Source organism: Colletes latitarsis, chromosome 8, assembly GCF_051014445.1.
Source record: "Colletes latitarsis isolate SP2378_abdomen chromosome 8, iyColLati1, whole genome shotgun sequence".
NCBI lineage: Eukaryota > Metazoa > Arthropoda > Insecta > Hymenoptera > Colletidae > Colletes > Colletes latitarsis.
Window position 1 is genome coordinate 28,555,720 of NC_135141.1, and position 21,183 is coordinate 28,576,902.

Here is a 21,183-nt window from a genome sequence, read left to right on the forward strand (position 1 = left end):
ATAATAGAACCAATAATTAATTAAAATTTCTCGAAACAAACGAGCCACTTTTCTCCCCCCAAAAAATCGAGCTGTTTATATCGAAGCTCCCCGACCACTATTTCTTGCGCGTGCCAGAAACAGGCGCAGTGTATCGAAAAGAAAACCTTCCTGCGGTATTACGAAATTGATTTCGCCGTCATTCTCAGGCAAGGAATATCAGAATTTATGTAGTTCCCCCAAACGTAAACTGAAAGAAAGATTGCCACTCGTAAGACTGAATTTCGCGTATTAAAGAATCATTTAACACAGTAATATTATCCTCGTCGAGTCCACGTTTACGCCACTAATATCGTCTACGATCTTTTCTACGTTTCTTTGTATTGTCTCTCGTGAAACGTTCTGAAAATTTGCTTATTCGATACACGGTGCTCGTTATTGTAACCACTGGGGTGATAAAAACCGACCGATCGATAGAAGATTACACACACCCCGGATGGGGGCGTGCAAAGTGTAAAATGTATCGAACGCGGGGGCGGATGTACGGGAGAAAAGGATTATTATCGGACCGGGATATCGATGTCCAGCAGGTGGAAAATTACAGCGAATATTATCCGCGGTCGAAGGAGCGATTCGCACAAAAGGATTCAATTTTCCCCCGAGGATGGGGAATAAAGATAACGGAGAGACGAGGAAAACAGGGAAGATGAACCATATAAAATAATCGACTTAAATAGCTCACAAATTTCCTATAATCTAGAAATCATCGCAGGAATAATTACTGAAAATAAAAGAATGGTCAGGGATTCGTAAATATTTTTAAAACAGAGTTACATACACGTGGGAATTTTTTAAAGAATTAGTTCACGTGAGGATATTTAAAACAATTGGTTCATCGAAGAAAATTACAGGGTATAGTAATTTCGTCGATAAAACAACGATCGTTTGGAAATGGGTAGTAAAACTGTCCTGAAGATCGACGACAAATACCTCCTGAATGTTCCCATTCGTTATTCAGACACGTAATTTTAGTGCTACAAAGACAATTGTAAAAGAAATTCTTGGACAACGAAACTCTTACTTTTCTGGCATTGGTTGTACAGCAAAATTGTTGTAATTTTATCATAGATCGAATTAAGAATTATTCCAAATATTCTCCAGGAATATTCGTCCTCTGAACAAGTTCGATCTAATTGCAACGTATCGTGACTCGAGTTCGCGTCCGTGCGTCACCGCGCAGGCGCAGTAAATCGTCGCGGGGATCCAGGAGGACCCACGGGCGTCGATTGCTCGCAATTTTCGAGTCGTTCTACGCCGTCACGCTCCCCCTCCGCCCACCGACGTTCGGAAATACGCTTTCCTAACGATCCCCATAAATCACCGACGTATATTGGCGTTAGCTCGGTAGATGAGTGCACTGCTTTCGGGTAGACTGCAGACAATAAACGTTTCGATCGAAACTTGGAAAGTCGAAAACAGAGGTGCAAGCAACGGATCAAAATAAGAGGAGAAATTTAACGCGAAAAAGAGGAAAGGAAGTTCGTGATTTATTCTCTCTGGAAAAGTATTTCGAACCATCGCCGATAACGTCCAATGTTGAAATCGTGTTTCAAAGAGAAATTATTCACGATATACAGGGTGTTCGGCCACCCCTGGGAAAAATTTTAATGGGGGATTCTAGAGGCCAAAATAAGACGAAAATTAAGAATACCAATTTGTTGATGAAGTCTTCGTTAATCAGTTATCAACGTTTAAAGTTCCGACTGTACTGAATTTTTTTTCTCGAAAATGCGCAAGATTTCGGGGGTATGTCTGTTCACCAAAAATGATTGTAATTGACCCCTGAAACTAAAAATAATTTTTTTAGAACGATTTGAAATGTTTTAATTTTGTCGAAAAATTTCACATCTTCTTGAATTTTTTTTCTCGAAAGTGGGTAGGATTTCGACGGTATGTCTAATGACCAAAAATGATTGTAATTGACCCCCACAGCCAAAAATAATTTTTTCAGAACGATTTGAAACTTTTCGTTTCCGTCGAAAAATTTAGGCACCTACCCCCCTAGTCGATTTTTCTTAAAAATTCATTTTTGATTTTTAGTAATTTTATTTGACGCCGTACAGAAAAGTTGTGTAATACTTTGTTGTAGGTACCCATGAGCTCTACGTCAGAAGAAAGTTTCATTGAAATATATTCACAATTGTAGGAGTTATGGCTGTTTGAAAATTGGACCATTTTTATGGGGTTTTTCTCATTTTACCGGGGTCAAGGACCTACTTTTTGAATATTTTTAGTATTTCTACATATTCTACACTAAAATACGCGTAGTTTGCTTTTTTAAAAATGAAAATCGTCCAATCCGTTCAGAAATTATGACATTTCAAAGATTTGCATGAACTTTACGGGAAGCATTTCTGGCCTGAAATTATATTTTCGGTAAGGAATTTTTTTCTCAAAAATAGTTAGGATTTCGAGGGTATGTCTATTGACCAAAAATGACTGTAATTGACCCCTGCAATTGAAAATAATTTTTCCAGAACGATTTGAAATGTTTTAATTTTTTCGAAAAATTTGTCCACCTTCCTGAATTTTTTTCTCGAAAGTGCATAGGATTTCGCGGGTATGTCTATTCACCAAAAGTGATTGTAATTGACCCCTGCATCTAAAAATAATTTTTTTAAAATGATTTGAAAAAATTTTTTTTCGCCGATAAAATTCAGGGAAACATATCAATGGTATGGTCAGACATTACATTTTCGGTAAGGAATTTTTTTCTCGAAAATGCGTAGGATTTGGGGGGTATGTGTAATGACCAAAAATGATGGTAATTGACCTCTGCAACCGAAAATAATTTTTCCAGAACGATTTGAAATTTTTGAATTTAATTGTTAATAACTTTTTAACGAAGCCTCCAACAACAAATTGGTATTCTTGATTTTCGTCTTATTTTGGCCTCTAGAATCCTCTACTAAAATTTTTCCCAGGGTTGGCCGAACACCCTGTATATTCTTGATACTACGCAATATTATCTAAATAGTAAATCAATGTATTTATTCTTTTAATATACTTTGAAATAATGTAATAATTCGTTGTTTCGCCTGTACAATTCTTCTAAATAATCGTACACATATGCCCGCGTCTATGGAAATTACCGTCCTCTCGGTTATACTGATAAATAACAAATAAATGGATTAAATCGTCGAGGCGACACAGAGAGAATTCCGATCCGGAATTTGTACAATGAATAATTCACGCGTGCAGAACGTTTGAACAGTATCAGAATTTGAATAATGATTTCGAAATTCGATTGCCTCGCGCTATTTCCACCTCGACATCTACGTTCCCTTTGCTCGCGTCTTCACGGGGGTATACAACGCGCATTACAGTTTCGCTCGCCTGTCACGGTGTACCCTACACATCTGACAACCCACGAGTAGACGAAACTCCCATGTAGATCGATAAACTCAATTGCAAATGTGAAACGTCCCATTCCAACAGACGACTCCCACGATTCTACGATACTCTGTGTACTCGTATTCGCCAAACGTGTTCTTAAACACGCTTGAAACGCAGAGAGAATCTGACTAACCGTACACTTTGCAATATGAAATTCAACCAATGTCCCTTTCGTTAATGTTCATCGTCCGAAAGTATCCTTTGGCCCCTTCGAACGACCAAATATTTCATTATCGGACTAGTTACGTAAATTTAAATATCGTATTACGTTCTGAAATTATTCCGTTCGCGAAAGGCAGTGTTCGTTCATCCCGGTATTTTTTCTCGTTTTTTCGCCGTCAACGAGAATGCTCGACGAGGCAGACCGCGATATAATTACGCGAATTTCCAATCTGTCATAGTACCTATCCGATAACGAGCGAAACAACGGACAAAGAGCCCCGATCTAACGATCTCGCGACGTCATCGATCAGCCAGCAGCGATAGGAGAAAATAAAATAAAGGAAAAAAGGCAACAGACTCGTTGCAACGACGTGGAATCCGTACGAAATTACTCCGAGCTTCCCGTAACGAGCCTTGTAATTAGCTGCGCCCGCAACTTACCCTCTCGCGTCTCTTCCACCATCCCCCTAACGTGGCCATTTTGAAACTTGCACACCATGGCACTGAATTAACCCGAATAAACTATATTCGTCGCTACGTACGAGCGAAAATTTTTACGGACGATTTGAATCCTCTGCTTTTGTTGATTTACGGTCGGGGAAAATTAAAAAATTTCTGGGGTTATTATTTCTTAATGAGAATATCACCGATGGATCGGCGAGGCTCTCCCGATGAAAATGAGTACAAACACGACCTCATTCGAACCATTTTTAATTATAGTAGATTTTTCAAAAATAAAATTTAAATTTGTTTGGATTCATTTTTGATGGTACGAGCTATTTAAATTTGAATGCTTACCACGATTCTTGTACAAGCAAGCTTGCTACGATTATCTTTGTGAAATTAAATTTTACTCAATTTTGACTCTAATACACATATTATACATAATAAATATGTTAATTTATATATAATTATCTATAAATCTTGGAATCTATATACATCTATTAATATATACTAAGAGTCTAATTATATATAATTATCTATGGATTTATTGAATATATAATTTATATAAAAATATATAATCCACAATTTAATATAATAAATTTAATATAATAAATATATATAGATTAATAAATATTTAATTGATATATATATATATAATTATTATTATAAATATAATATATATATATATATATTAATAAATATTTAATTTAGTTTGTTTAAGAATTGTATAATATGGGAAATACGTTAGAAATTGTCTTCGTTCGTTTTGAATTAAATGTAACGGTATATTTAATTTTGCGAACTTGTTGCTTGTGCCAAGACTGAAGAAAATAGTCAGAATTTGTTTGAACTATTTTAACTGAATTCTCGTTAAGTATGAATGATCTACTTTCTGGATGCTTCTTGCAGATGATCGAAAAAATCGTTCTAGACAACCGGTATCACGAACCTTTGGAATGTCCCACTGGAGGATTCGTTGATTAGGGTGAAGAGTCTGTTGAATACTGATGAGGAGGAGTCAATCGGTTTAGAGGGATAGAAAATCCGGCGATTCGAGGCAGGTAGTCCTTGAGTACCGTTATTAAGGACCTCTGCCAGTACCACACGATATAACCGTATTTATGAGATCCACACATGGGTCAGGAAGAATTTCAAAAGATCACCGAATGGACTCCTAAAAAAATTAAAAAACATAATATATTTCAGCTGAAGACCATCCAACATTTTCCATGTTTTCAATTACATAGTAAATGTCTACGATTTGAATGGTTATTAGGAATGAATGCCATGCCAAAAGGAACATCGAAAATATTCCAAAATTTTAACTATCGTTTCCATCCAACTGTCACCTCAAAAAGAACAGGATATAAAAATTGTTGAAACTCGCCAGAATCAGTTCACGCTAGTCTCCTAGAGATTTTACGCGCGAACAGTACCGTAATTAACGATTATTGTTCCCCGTTCGCGTTTTCATTTTCTCTTCTCCGCGTCGCGCGTCGGTGGTAGAATATTTCAACGGAGGTTCTGGCCTGCGTACAAATTGCGTTTTCAGCCATGTCGTTGTAACTGCCATACTATGTAACGCGGTGACAGCAGGATTTTTCCAAGATACGAAACAGCCCCCGTAACTCCGTACGCAACCGGATGAGAAATGGCGCGCTGGTCTGATACCGCGGAAAAGGACGTCGTACGAATCAGGCCAAGATAACTGACGGTTGACCCTTTAAAAGATCCGAAAAAAGATCTGAATAGTTACGTCACTCTGCTCGCGATTATTTGCAAATCGACTCTGAACAGTCTTGAACGTTCGAACTTGATTAATAAATTTTTCTGTCGCTTCGATTCTGATGAACTTTTAACGGGAATAATTCTATAAACATTGGATTGTATTTCATTTTAAACGCTACAAGTGCACTAATTTTCTTCGATCTCCACGAGAATAAAATTCCATTAAAATTTAGTGGAAGCTTCGTTCTGTTTCGCCGAACTTCTTAACGAGCAAAAGTTTCAAAAAACGCGGAGTTCACAGGAGATTCTAAGCTCGAGCAAACACCGCAGACTTCGTAACTACGAGGAGTTTAAGTCATTTAAGAAACGTTTGTAACCGTGATCGCAAATTCATGGAAAATATGTAAAACATAGGTAAATTTCTATGGTAAGATTTCGCGTATACTCGCGGAAATAACAAAGACGGCTAGATGAATTTGATTTCTTAATAACAAATACGAAATTGAAATTTGTTCGTAATCTAGCTTGCGGATTTTAATTTTTCAACGAATTTTCAAGTAAAAAATAATCTACTATATACAGGGTGTACAGCCACCCCTGGGAAAAATTTTAATGGGAGATTCTAGGACTCTCTTCAAAACAAGACGAAAATCAACAATAACAATTTGTTAATTGAGGCGACGTTAAAAAGAATTAAATTCAAAAATTTCAAATCGGTCTAAAAAAAATATTTTCGGATGTGCGGGTCTTTTGCAATCATTTTTGGTCAACAGATATACCCTCGAAATCCTACGCATTTTCGAGAAAAAAATTCCAAAAGGTAGACAAATTTTCCGCCGAAATTAAAATATTTCAAACCATTCTGGAAAAATTATTTTCGGATGCGGGGACCAATTGCAATACTTTTTGGTTAACAGACATACCCCCGAAATCCTACGCAGTTTCGAGAAAAAAATTCAAATAGGTAGACAAATTTTCCGCCGAAATTAAAATATTTCAAATCGGTCTAAAAAAAATATTTTCGGATGCGCGGGTCTTTTGCAATCATTTTTGGTCAACAGATATACCCTCGAAATCCTACGCATTTTCGAGAAAAAAATTCCAAAAGGTAGACAAATTTTCCGCCGAAATTAAAATATTTCAAACCATTCTGGAAAAATTATTTTCGGATGCGGGGACCAATTGCAATACTTTTTGGTCAACAGACATACCCTCGAAATCCTACGCATTTTCGAGAAAAAAATTCAAATAGATAGACAAATTTTCCGCCGAAATTAAAATATTTCAAATCGGTCTAAAAAAAATATTTTCGGATGTGCGGGTCTTTTGCAATCATTTTTGGTCAACAGACATATCCTCGAAATCCTACGCATTTTCGAGAAAAAAATTCCAAAAGGTAGACAAATTTTCCGCCGAAATTAAAATATTTCAAACCATTTTGGAAAAATTATTTTCGGATACGGGGGTCAGTAACAATCATTTTTGGTCAACAGACCTACCCTCGAAATCCTACGCATTTTCGAGAAAAAAATTCCAAAAGGTAGACAAATTTTCCGCCGAAATTAAAATATTTCAAACCATTTTGGAAAAATTATTTTCGGATGCGGGGGTTAGTAACAATCATTTTTGGTCAACAGACCTACCCTCGAAATCCTACCCATTTTCGAGAAAAAAATTGAAATATGTAGACAAATTTCCCGCCAAAATTAAAATATTTCAAATCGGTCTAAAAAAAATATTTTCGGATGCGCGGGTCTTTTGCAATCATTTTTGGTCAACAGACATACCCACGAAATCCTACCCATTTTCGAGAAAAAAATTGAAATATGTAGACAAATTTCCCGCCAAAATTAAAATATTTCAAATCGGTCTAAAAAAAATATTTTCGGATGCGCGGGTCAGTAACAATCATTTTTGGTGAATAGAGCTACCCTCAAAATCCTACGTATTTTCGAGAAAAAAATTCTTTACCGAAAATATACTGTGTGGCCGAAAATGTTTCCATAACTTTGTAACGAAGCCTCAATCAACAAATTAGTATCATCGATTTTCGCTTTGTTTTGGCCTATAGAAAGTAAGTTTGAGATATACTTTCACGAGAAATATAGAAACACAAGGAAAATAATTAAGTACCTTCTCGAATTCATGTCCTAACCTGCTTCAATTTTTTGATACACCTATCCTGCTGTTTCACTCACAGTACAAAGCTATAATACTTTCGAACTGAATTTCACGCGAGTCGAAGCCAGCTGACGGGAAAATGTCGGAGACCCCGAAAATGAAGGAAAATATTTAAACGAGGCCGGAAAACCAGCATCCTTCCGCGTCTCTTGACACTGGTTCGTTGGGTTTCGCAACCCTCCTGGAGTCTGCATCGCGTTATTTTATCTGGTTTCTACATTTGGAACTGGATCAGTGAGAAGCAAGCCCCCGTTGGCCGCAATTTTCGGCCGCGCACACACCTCCTCCACGATTATTTCAGGTGAAACGAAATAATTCCAGAGGCAACGCTCGCGAACACCCGACAACCAGGAAACACTTAGTCGGATGTTTCCTTTCCGACTCGCGTTCCCTCTGACGACGTTTTATGAAGATTCGGTTACAGCGAGCACAAAAAGTATCGATACACCGCAGAACCGTTCTGTGATTTCTATCGAACGGTTAAAATACACCTCTGAACGATGACAATGGCTCTTCAGGCCATTAAATAATCAAAATAAAGAAAAATCATTTTATAATTGAGGTTACCTTCGTCGAGCTGTTCATGTTCGTTTCCCCGTTCGACATTTTTATCCAGATAATAACATTCTGCTCGTTTCTGATTATTGTTGAAGAGCCTTCGTGAAACCACTTCCATTTTCCACCACCATTTTCATTCGAAAAGCAACCGCTCGCATTCCACAATACACGTCCGCGGTACGATACTAGAAACTATGCAAAATGCGAATTTGGCGGGATCGAAACGAAACTCGAGAACCGGAAAAACGAATACGCGTCGGAGTGCAGAGAATCCGGTAAAAAAACAGCGGATCGTCTATCGGGTATTATTTCAACCAAAACAATTGAGAACGCGAAAAGAGGAGGATAATGGAAACGCGTTAATGAGGACAGAGTCACGCGATCGCGTTAAAATCGGTGGTGAACGAGTTATAGAGCACCGGAATTTACTTCTAATAAACCCGAGAACGCACAAATAATAATATAGTACTGTATTTAATAAGAGTAATATATGTACGTCTGATCGTATCACGACGCGATGCGTGCACACTGCTCGTGGTTCCGGCACTGAGAGGTTAGAAACGACGCGTTACAGGGGAAACAAGAAGAAAGACGTGATTGGTTCTTGTCGCTAGAGCGGAATCGTGACGCACCAATAGACGCACGGTATCGAGATCGCGAATATTAACCTTTAACAAAACGTCCAGCGAATTAAATTGTAACAACGTCTGTCATTTGTTCGATCAAAGTTGCAAGAATATTTATTTATAATTGTATTTGCGACTGAATCGTTACGCGAAAATGATAATAAATGCAATCTGAATATATATACAGGGTTAGGTCTGGGTTAGAATCTCCCATTAAAATTAAATTAAAACTCATTTTAATGGGAGATTCTAGAGGCCAAAATAAAACGAAAATCAAGAATACCAATTTGTTGATTGAGGCTTCGTTAAATAGTTATTAATGTTTAAAGTTCCGCCAATAGAACGACAATCTGCGAACAGCTGCGTGCACACGATAATAGTTCTCATTATAAACGAAGTATATGAGACCTTATATCCAATAAATCTTTTTAGCCCATTTTTCCGGGGTTCTAGAACTACATTAATAAAATCCCTCAATCTGTCCAGAAGTTATGATATCTTAAATATACGCATGAAATTTCAGGGCAACAATTCTAACCTCACTTTATACTTTCGGTAATGATTTTTTTTCTCGAAAATGCGTAGGATTTCGGGGGTATGTCTATTGAACAAAAATGATTGTTACTGACCCCCGCATTTGAAAATAATTTTTTCAAAACGATTTGAAATTTTTTTTTTCCGTCGAAAAATTTCACACCTTTTCGAATTTTTTTCTAGAAAGTGGCTAGGATTTCGGGGGTATGTGTAATGACCAAAAATGATTGTTACTGACCCCCGCATCTGAAAATAATTTTTCCATAACGATTTGAAATATTTTAATTTCGCCGGAAAATTTGTCTACCTATTCGAATTTTTTTCTCGAAAATGCGTAGGATTTCGTGGGTATGTCTATTGAACAAAAATGATTGTTACTGACCCCCTCATCCGAAAATAATTTTTCCAAAATGATTTGAAATTTTTTTTTTCCGTCGAAAAATTTCACACCTTTTCGAATTTTTTTCTAGAAAGTGGGTAGGATTTCGGGGGTATGTGTAATGACCAAAACTGATTGTAATTGACCCCCGCATCTGAAAATAATTTTTCCAAAACGATTTGAAATATTTTAATTTCGCCGGAAAATTTGTCTACCTTTTTGAATTTTTTCTGGAAAATGCGTAGGATTTCGTGGGTATGTCTATTGGCCAAAAATGATTGTAAATGACCCCTGCATTCAAAAATAATTTTTCTAGAATGATTTGAAATATTTTAATCTAAGTCTTTAATAACATCTTAACGAAGCCTCAATTAAGAAATTAGTATTCTTGATTTTCGTCTTATTTAATAAAAATAATCGTAGCGGGGTAAACATAAAGTATTTACCATATTGCCAGAGAAGCAGTTGTGCAGAAATTATTTTTTGCAGGTTGAAATTTTACGTATTTTCTCTGGGTTGAAATCTGTGAACGGTGCATACGTAAATGTGTGCATTGTTCAAGTTTTCATCAAGTTGTCTCGTAGAGGAACATAATCGTTGAACAGGATCCGGGGAATCTGACGGGGAAGGGTGCTCCCGACGACTAGAATGCAATTCTCAGACAAAGATATTGCCGAAGAACATAATTCTCGACGGTGCTGGAGGTTCAGCGATTGCAACATCTCCGACGAGTATGGCTCGCCGGAAGAAAAGGCTGGAGGGAAAGAAAAGCGCTCGAAAGAGATAAATAAACAAAACGGCGAACGCCCAAGAGCTGAGCAAAGCTCGTAAAAATTCTTGGGACACGGCATGGGTTCGACTTGCATCGCGAACCACTTCTCGTTCCGTAGTTTTCGTTCAAAATTGATCGAATCTAATTTTTTAACACCGTGTCCTCGAAGTGGACTTCGAGAAATTGCGAGAAAATATTTTGCTTTCACAAATTTTCATATTTTAGGCTGAAATACAATTTTCGATCTTGCACTTCTTTATGACAATTCTTTTGTTACCTAGTTTCGCGTGGCTTATGGCATAAGATACTCTGTTTTAAAGTGGAATAAATTTTGAAATCTTGATTTTAATTGTTTGAAAACTAATTTTATTAGCGAACCAGAAATATTCTAGTAAACACCACTCGATAAAGGAGCCTTGAATATTCGAAACTCTTTTCCAAATATTTTATTTTCGTCTACGAAGATGAACTTCCTCGATCCGTCAGTCGAAAAGAAAGTATTTCGCTACTCTGATTTCCTTTAATTCAAACTTCTGCACCCTGCAATCCAAATCCCTTCTTTCTCCGCTCGACTCGTTTCCTGTCAGAAGAATCGAAACGCAACTTTTCGCTCGTTGCCATATTTTTCAAGAGAATTGGAGAAGTCTGAAAGAGTGGTGTCAAAACAGGGTGACTTTGTTCAATTGTCAAATGAAAGTTTGTTTTTTACAACCGACGTATTAAGAATAAAAGTTTTAAGAATCTTTCAATTATTGAGAATTTATCGTCGAAGATTCGTTTGTTAAGGACTCACACTCGGAGACGATGTTTACAGAATTGTAATATAGTTATAGGCCTATTAACAATTTGTCTATTAATTAACAGACATTAGATCGTTCCATAAATTTCAATTGAAAATTGTTCGACTCAATAGGGAATAAAAAGAGAGTCGAAGTTCGATAGTTTACTTGTGCTCGTAATAAAAAATTCCGAAAACGTTCAGTAACTGGATATGACAAATGAATTTTATACGACAATCCTCAGTGAAAACGCTGCTGAACTGATAAAACAGAACTTCCACTACGATGTTCCAAGTTAGGTTTACAACCTCGTAAAGTTCTATGCATTTGGTGGGATCATCGAGGCGTTTTATAGTTTGAATTGTAGCCAAGTGATAAAACTATAACGCCTGATATACTATATTAGGTAAGCTGTCGGAATCGATAAGCATAAAACATCGAGGATTATCGAACAGACACAACGTTAGACTTGTTTCACGTATATTAATCTTATGCTCATTTTAATAAACAATCGAAGAAATTTTATTGCTTTCACCAGCTTCAGCAATTTCTAATATTCTTTAAAATCCAAGTACAAAATTTTACACCAACTTCTGCAACGATCTGATATTTCCCTTAAATCTTCATTTCCTCAAAAAGAGGATTAACATTAGACCTACCAAAGTGGTCAATATTCATTTCCAATTCCCAATAAAAATTGCAAAATATTTACTCGACTGGATTTTCGAAAATTTACCCTAGTCTTAGTAAGACAATGAATAAATATATCATTTTAATGTCTAGAAAATGAATCTGTAAGCAGCGAAATATTTCAAAGTTTAAAAGTCTGAATTTACAAAAGAAAACCTCTCGATTCCCTCGATTCGCGATTCGTAATCCCAAAGTGGGGGATCCGAGCGATGAATGCAAAACGATTAAAAGATTGTCGAGAAAAATGAGCAAAATTCCCGGAGCGTCGAGGATAAGAAACGACGGCCGATTCAATGGTAAGAGAAACGGGAGAATTCGTCGAGTTTCTGGTCCCGGAAGGAGTCGTCGGGTGTTCGTTCGTCGCGGCTCCGTGCTCGTGCCGCGAAAGTTAGGCGAGGGCGAACTACAAATTGGCGGAATGCGGCGGAAATTAGATTAGCCGGGCCGTTAAGTTGCCTCGCGAGAAATTTCCCTTACACCTGCGACCCGATCTCTCTGTTTTCCGTTCGTGGACGATATTTTCGCCGCCGACTCTCGTCGAGATTTCATTCTTCATTTCACGCCCCCCCCCCCCCTCGCCCCCTCCTCCGCGCCCATCCCGGAGAATACAAATCGGGGAAGCAATTTTCGTTGTAATTACGCTTCTACCACACGCCTCCGAAATAATTCTCCCGCGGAAGCTTCCTGTTTGCGAGTTCCGTCCGCCGCGCGAACGCCACCCCCCCAACCGAGATCGTTCTTTACATTCTGCGCCCACGGATGTGTTATTTGACAATGTCCGACGCCATATTTCTGGCCCCTTTTATCGCGCCGCCGTTGTCTCCAAGTATTTATTTCCGTCGGTCATTCTATACGTTTTATCGCTTCCTTTCTGTACGATTCTGAGAATAAATGTCGCCGCAGACTTTAGCAAAGACGACCGACACCTTTGTAATCAGCGTTCCGGAATGGGTTGAACCCTTCCAGGAGTCAGTGTTCCATTTAGAGGGATTTTTTTATCTCTTTTCAATGCTTGGGGGTTTTAAGAATGACTCTCTAAAACGTTAGAGTAAAATACACAAAAATGACAAAGTTACAGAAGATTTAGAAAAGAAGAGACAATTCTGCATATGAAAAAGAAGCTTTCAAAATTCATGTGAAATATACAGGGTGTTCGACCACCCCTGGGAAAAATTTTAATGGGAGATTTTAGAAGCCAAAATAAGGCGAAAATCAAGAATACCAATTTGTTGATGAAGGCTCCGTTAAAAAGTTATTAACAATTAAATTCAAAAATTTCAAATCGTTCTGGAAAAATTAGTTTTCGTTGCAGGGGTCAATTATAAGCATTTCTGGTGAATAGACATATCCCTGAAATCCTACCCACTTTCGAGAAAAAAAATCGGGCAGGTATTGAAATTTTTTGGCAGAAAAAGAATTTTTCAAATCATTTTAAAAAAATTATTTTCGGTTGTAAGAATCGATCGCAATCATTTTTGGTCGTTATACATACCCCCGAAATCCTACGCATTTTCGAGAAAAAAATTCCTTACCGAAAATCTAATTTCAGACCAGAAATCGTTCTCCGAAATTTCATGCGAATCTTTAAGACATCATAACTCCTGAACGGATTGGACGATTTTAATTTTCAAAAACGCAAACGATGCGTATTTAGATAAAGAATATGTAGAAATTGCAAAAATATTCGAAAAGTTGATCCTTGACCCCGTGAACTGAGAAAAACCCCATAAAAATGGTCCAATTTTCAAACAGCCATAACTCCTACAATTGTGAATATATTTCAATGAAACTTTTTTTCTGAAGTAGAGCTCATGGGTACCTACAAAAAAGTATTACACAACTTTTCTGTAGGGCGCCAAATAAAATGACTAAAAATAAAAAACGAATTTTTAAGAAAAATCGATGGACAGTAGGTGCCTAAATTTTTCGACGAAAATAAAAATTTCAAATCGTTCTAAAAAAAATATTTTTGGCTGTAGGGGTCAATTACAATCATTTTTGGTGAAGAGTCATATCCCCGAAATCCTACTCATTTCTTAGAAAAAGATTCGAGAAGGTGTGAAATTTTTCAATAAAATTAAAATTTCAAATCGTTCTGGAAAAATTATTTTCGATTGCGGGGGTCAATTACAATAATTTTTTATGAATAGACCTACCCCCGAAATCCTACCCACTTTCTAGAAAAAAATTCAGTACGGGTGGAACTTGAAACGTTAATAACTTTTTAATGAAGCCTCAGTCAATAAATTGATATTCTTGATTTTCGTTTTATTTTGGTCTCTAGAATCTCTCATTAAAATTTTTCCCAGGGTTAGCCGAACATCCTGTATAATTGTAAGTGTAGTTCTATTTCCGCCATGTCGCCATTAGGGAATAACTATTAATTTAGGTAGCCAAAACCTAGACCAATCCGACGATTCATTATTTAATATGAACTAACGACGATATTATAGAATTTGATGATTAATTCATGTATTAATCACCCGGAGCGATTCGTGATTAATTCAAACATCAATAATTAATCGCCCCGAGAGCTTACCCGTTTTAATCTTTCAATGACGACCGTCAATTGTTACTACGATCTAATTTCTTCCCACGCTAATACCGGGGCGTATTTAAACCGCATTTAATACTCGGCTTATGAATTCAGTATGCACCTGTACGAATAAATAATTCAAATTTTGATTATCTAGACTATTACGATCTATAAATATTAATGAATACATTCTAAATATATTTAAAATCGTCCAAAAAAGGAACTCCACCTACCAGCAAACCAAATTAATTTTGTCCAAAATAAAATACGTCGAAGGTCCGTCGTCGAGTCTGGAAAATGGAGGCTGAGAACGCTGCTTCCACGCAACTATCGGCGACCATGGACAGGAACCGGAATGCGTTTCCATTTACAGCGTCAAAAGGAATCCCCCGTACGTTCGAAATGAAAATTCCGTTTCCTTTAAAACTGAAAATCCCAGCCTCGTCGCGACACCTACGCGGAGAATAACTCCGCCGCGATGCAGATATTTTCGAGACGAGGGTGTAGCTTGGCAACAGAGGGTATTTTCGAAACCATGTTAAGGCTTCTGACGTTCCACGTTTTACGACGGAACGCGGCACACGAGAAACGACGAGTCTGAAAATTAATTGCCTCGGGGCGCTAAAACGAAGCAAGCCGAGAAGTTTCCAAAGACAATAACCAGCCCCGGACGCCCTCCTCTTCCCCGACCAGAATTTTTCACCCTTTGTCGGACGTTCTTTCAACAGTTAACCCTTTCATTCTCGCTCTACCAACGCGGTTACTCGTTTAGAATCATTCGATTAAACATTTCGATTCCCTTCAGCTTTATACAAATGGCGATACGTAATTACAAATAGAAAATATTGTACTCTATCTCTGATCCTACCACAATAATTTTCCGTATAATTTCTTCCTAAACACTTTTAATTGTAGAAATCTTTTGTTAACCCCCCCCTTTGAGATAATTATACAATATTGGAATACATTATTGTATAGGATTATCTGTATTTTACCGTCAATTTTTCTTCTGATTTATTTAATAACGAAAGACAGACCGAAGAAAGTAATGGAGGGTAAATTAATAATTCGTGGAACCCTAACGAAATGACTAGCGAAGTTCGAAGCGTGAAAGTTTGAAAATGCGGGACCGTGGATCCGAGCACCGTAAATAAACTCGTTATTTTTGCGAGAGGATTTCCGAGAAAATATTAGAAAGGAGCTTAACACTTCTCGTCCGTTCATTTTTAACTAGTTCAGGGGATAGGAACCTGACGAGGGCGTCGTAAACCGCCCTGGGCGTGGGAGGCTGCCAACGTTGCGCGGGAAATATTTTTAAAAGTATCGTGTACAACGGGGTAGCGTAGGTGGAATCGTTTCATAGAATTATTTATGAAAATGTACCGAGCGTGACGAGGTAAAGCAAAATTTCTCGCGTAATGCCGCGCGAGCAACGATAAATAACAGAGGTCTTTCTAACGGAGAAGTTTCGAGATCAAAAATTCTTCTAATTTACGACTTATATCGATTATTAAACAGACAGACTCGAACGAAGCAAATAATTCATCTTCGACGACGACTCTGTTTATTAATTATTTACTCGTATCTTTTCGATTACCATTAAAAAAAAAAAGAAACGTAATTAATATTTGAAATCACCGAATAAAAGCCTGAAACGCATTTCGAATATTAAAGTTTTAAATTACCACGGAGCACGAATTCTGTAAACCGAACGCGGTGTTTATCAACAGTCGCAAGAGGATTCCATTAATTACAATTTTTAACGATTCGAAACGCCGCGTATTAATTTAAATTATTCTGTTTATACAAGCGTTGGAGATCTCCCATTCGAACGATGGTCGACGACAGAATACTTTCGACGTTTCCAGCAAACATTACAAAAATTAATTAACTCGATAAGAAATGAAAAAAATAGAACGTAACGGTTTTTTGTTCTTGCAACCGTTATTTACAGAAAGAATATTTACGTTTCGTTAATTATAATAACGTCGACGAATATCGAAAGTGGGGCATCCGTGTAATTAAAATACTAAATAGAAAAGCTCACGTGCTAATAAGGAATTAATAAGGAAAAAATTTTGTACGCTGAAGGAATAGCATTATACGCGACAAACAAGTACGATCGTGGTAAGAATGGTTCCCTCCACCTCCCCTTTCGCGACCAGAAGCTTACAGGGGAAGCAATCTCCGCGTAAAAATCCCGTGGAAAATATTGAAAGCTGCCAGGCTTCTAACTAGACGAGACCACCGAGCCACTCGTCCCGCGTATAACAAGGAACGAAACCATGCACCTATTGCCATAACCGCCCCTCGAAGATTCCCCGTCCCGGTATTAGGGAACAGGAGGAACGGATGGAAGAACAAGACGCGGCGACCTCTCATCCCCCAAACGAGCTTAGCATTTTTATCGTACCCGTGCTTATACGCCAACAGGAATTCGCGATATCGGAGGAGATAGAGCTCCCCGGCGGTTCTACAACGTTATAACTTATTTCTGCACTCGAAATATTCGAATTCTCCGGAGTGCGCCCGTGCAAACTTTTATTCTCTGAACCGGCGATGAAAAGACGATGGTCTCGAACCATAGTTCCCTCTTTTAGCCGTGAACAAGGCTGAAGATCAATCTATATAAAACGAGGATTATCGTAGCTCTAAAATTGTCGCTGGAATTTTAACAAAATTATTACATCCCCAAGAAAATACTTTCATCGCCTGCTTCACCTACCTCTTTTCGATCACTCTTCCCTTAACACTTCAAAATCTGTTGATATATATACTTTTCTGGAACAACTATTGGCTACCATTTTTTCTTCAGACTGTAACGTAAAAAATAGAAATATTCAATACAAATGGCAGTCGACGCGCTAAGGATCTAATATCGAATAGTATGAAATTTTGAAGGAACAATCGCTAGATTGTTGTGAAAATGAGTTTCCAAAAAAAAGTTGTAAAAATGGTGAACCGACCCGTGTAAGGAGCAGCTCGGTTGGCGTTTATGCAAACGGTTGTACATTGATTTACAGCCGGGAGAACCATCGTACGAAATCGTGCTGACGTTGCATCTCCGCGAAGGGAAGACTTACCTTATGTCGACGGGTCCAGGATGGCCGAAACTCCTGCAGGATGGTCCGTCGAATCGGGAATCCTGCGTCAGCTTCGTCCTGCTGGTTGCCTCCCCGATACTTGGCTGTGTCAGTCGATCGAAAATCTCAGGCTGTCTCGACAACGTCTAACGAATAATATACAGGCTTTATCAGAACTCAGGAAAGCAAACAAAAAATTTTATCGAGCCTCTTTGTTCGATTAACTCTTCGATTTTTGATTAAGATTTTTTTTTAAGACGATATTTAATTACTCGTTGGAAGTCAAATAATTTTTATATTTTCCCTACTTTTATGTTTGAGAATTTCTCGAGCGAAAGAATAACTTATTAATTTTAACTGTTTTAGAGAAAATTAATTTTATTTTGTGTAAATTATGTCTCCGAATTGCGCTTTTTATTTTTTATGTTTCCACGTTTACGAATCCCTACTTTCATATTTGAGAATTTCTCGAGCGAAAGAATAACTTATTAATTTTAACTGTTTTAGAGAAAATTAATTTTATTTTGTGTAAATTATGTCTCCGAATTGCGCTTTTTATTTTTAATATTTCCACGTTTACGAACCCCTACTTTCATATTTGAGAATTTCTCGAGCGAAAGAATAACTTATTAATTTTAACTGTTTTAGAGAAAATTAATTTTATTTTGTGTAAATTATGTCTCCGAATTGCGCTTTTTATTTTTTATGTTTCCACGTTTACGAATCCCTACTTTCATATTTGAGAATTTCTCGAGCGAAAGAATAACTTATTAATTTTAACTGTTTTAGAGAAAATTAATTTTATTTTGTGTAAATTATGTCTCCGAATTGCGCTTTTTATTTTTAATATTTCCACGTTTACGAACCCCTACTTTCATATTTGAGAATTTCTCGAGCGAAAGAATAATTTATTAATTTTAACTGTTTTAGAGAAAATTAATTTTATTTTGTGTAAATTATGTCTCCGAATTGCGCTTTTTCTTTTTTATATTTCCACGTTTACGAGTCCCTACTTTTATATTTGAGAATTTCTCGAGCAGAGTGGGGAGCTTATTAACGTTTATTATTTTTAAAATTAATTTCATTTTATATCGCAGCTCCGAAAGGACTCTTTTGTTTCCTCGTTGAAACAAAGTCTCGACTACAAGAATTAAATTGCCAACACATTTGGATCGGAAAAGGATTTTCCAGTTGCGTTTTCGCATACCTATTTCCGTTGCTCTAAAACGACCGAGCGTTAACAAACTGCATAGAAATTAAAGGAGACAAAGGAAAAAGCGGGTCTAATTGATAATATCTCGTTGGACAGACGCAAGGGCGTAATTATGCGCGGTACAAACGAAAGCTCATTTCCTTCTCCATTAATACGACTGGCTTTTGAAGAAGTACCGGGGCCCCAAATTCAATTCCCCTCCGCGACGATACAACCTCGTGTTGAATAATGTTTTGCAATAGCGGAACGAGCCGCGTTGAAGACTGATAAATTTCATGATAAAAGATCGTGTTCCCTGCCATTGAAATCTCCCTGGACGACGACAAAATGGATTACCGTAACTAACGAATTGGATCGTCCAGCACTTACCTGTTCGAAAGAGGCGATCTTTATTCCCCCCCCCCCCCCCCCGAACGGCGAATAAAAACTTTCGATTCGCTCGTAAAGCTTCTTTCGTCGTTTCGTTCGTAAATTCGTTCGTAAATTAAACGCCATTACCGAATTTTTTTTTTTGCCCCGAGATCTACTAATGGATCCAGAATCATCGATTCGTCAAAAATAACTTCGCAGGCTTGAACGTTGCTTCGAAGCATAAAATTGAATTGTTTGTAAGTTGGTGAAAAAACGGGGACACGCGACGTATATACGCCTTGCAATTTTATTCGTAAAGTGGGCCAACAGCGTACGCCGAAACGATGAATCTTTTATTCATAGAGACCTTTCCCTTTGTACCAATAAATCAGAAATTGAACTCGTCTATCGCAGCTCCTTGTTCCGTTCCCTTACTGTTACACGTCAATGTTGAAGCGAGCTAAGATTCACTTGAAATATAAAATCGTGCATCCCCTTGCCTAGACCCTTCAGAATGTCTTAGAGGAACGACTAAAGCCCGTCGTGCACGATTGGACCACCTTACGAGGACGACAATCTGTTTGAAAATCGTTCAAATATATTTTAAATCGAATCCATTCTGTATTTCGATCGTTTTTAAGAGTTTAATACTCACGATCAGATGACCTGTTGGTCAGAGCAACGTACGTTGGATCTATATTTCTCTTATTAAATGCAGTACTACATAATTATTTCTGTGTTCTCGGGTTTATTTGAAGTGAATCCTAGTGCCCTATAACGGCTTTGAAACCTCTTTTATTTTAATTTTGACGTTTACGAGTTTTCCTTTGCTGGTTTTCAACGGGCAAAATTGAGGAAGAAACGTGATCTGGGAATGGAATTTCGCAAAGAAGAAAGGAACGGTGTTTTTATGAATATGGCGTGGGACGAAGGTGCATTTTCTTACGAGGAATGAACCGAACGGAATGACGCACGTTCGTGCCAAGAACAGGATCGTCAAAAGCCACTTTCGACGTCAGACGAAGCGCGTTCGCAAAGACGAAAAAGGCGGGGTTATGTTATACGTGGAATCCTTTGAAAGAGAATCTAAAGGCCGATGGTCTGGACGATCGAGAACCGTGGTCCTTCTGAGGCAATGATCTCACGCTCGATTGAAATCGAATATCATCGCGTACGTAATTTCCCTTTGAATGGACGTTTGTTTCGTTATTTGGAAAAATGGAACCTCCTGGGTTACCGTTTGTGTCATTTTTGAGACATTAATAGATCATATTAGTTAATTATATTTAGTTAATCAACATTGTCAACAATTTTTCAGGCTACATCTCATAGACAATGATAAATAACCTTAAGACAGATTAAAATTATTTGGAAAATGAAAACAATGGATAATAGATTAATTAAAAGAATCATCTATACAGGGTGTTCGGCCACCCCTGGGAAAAATTTTAATGGGAGATTCTAGAGGCCGAAATAAGACGAAAATCAAGAATATCAATTTGTTGACTGAGGCTTCGTGAAAAAGTTATTAAACAATTAAATTAAAAAATTTCAAATCGTGCACGAAAAAATTATTTTCGATTGCGGGGGTCAATCACGATCATTTTTGGTGAATAGACATACCCTCGAAATCCTACGTAGTTTCGAGAAAAAAATTCATTACCGAAAATTTTATGTCTGACCATACGTTGATATGTTTCACTGAAATTTCA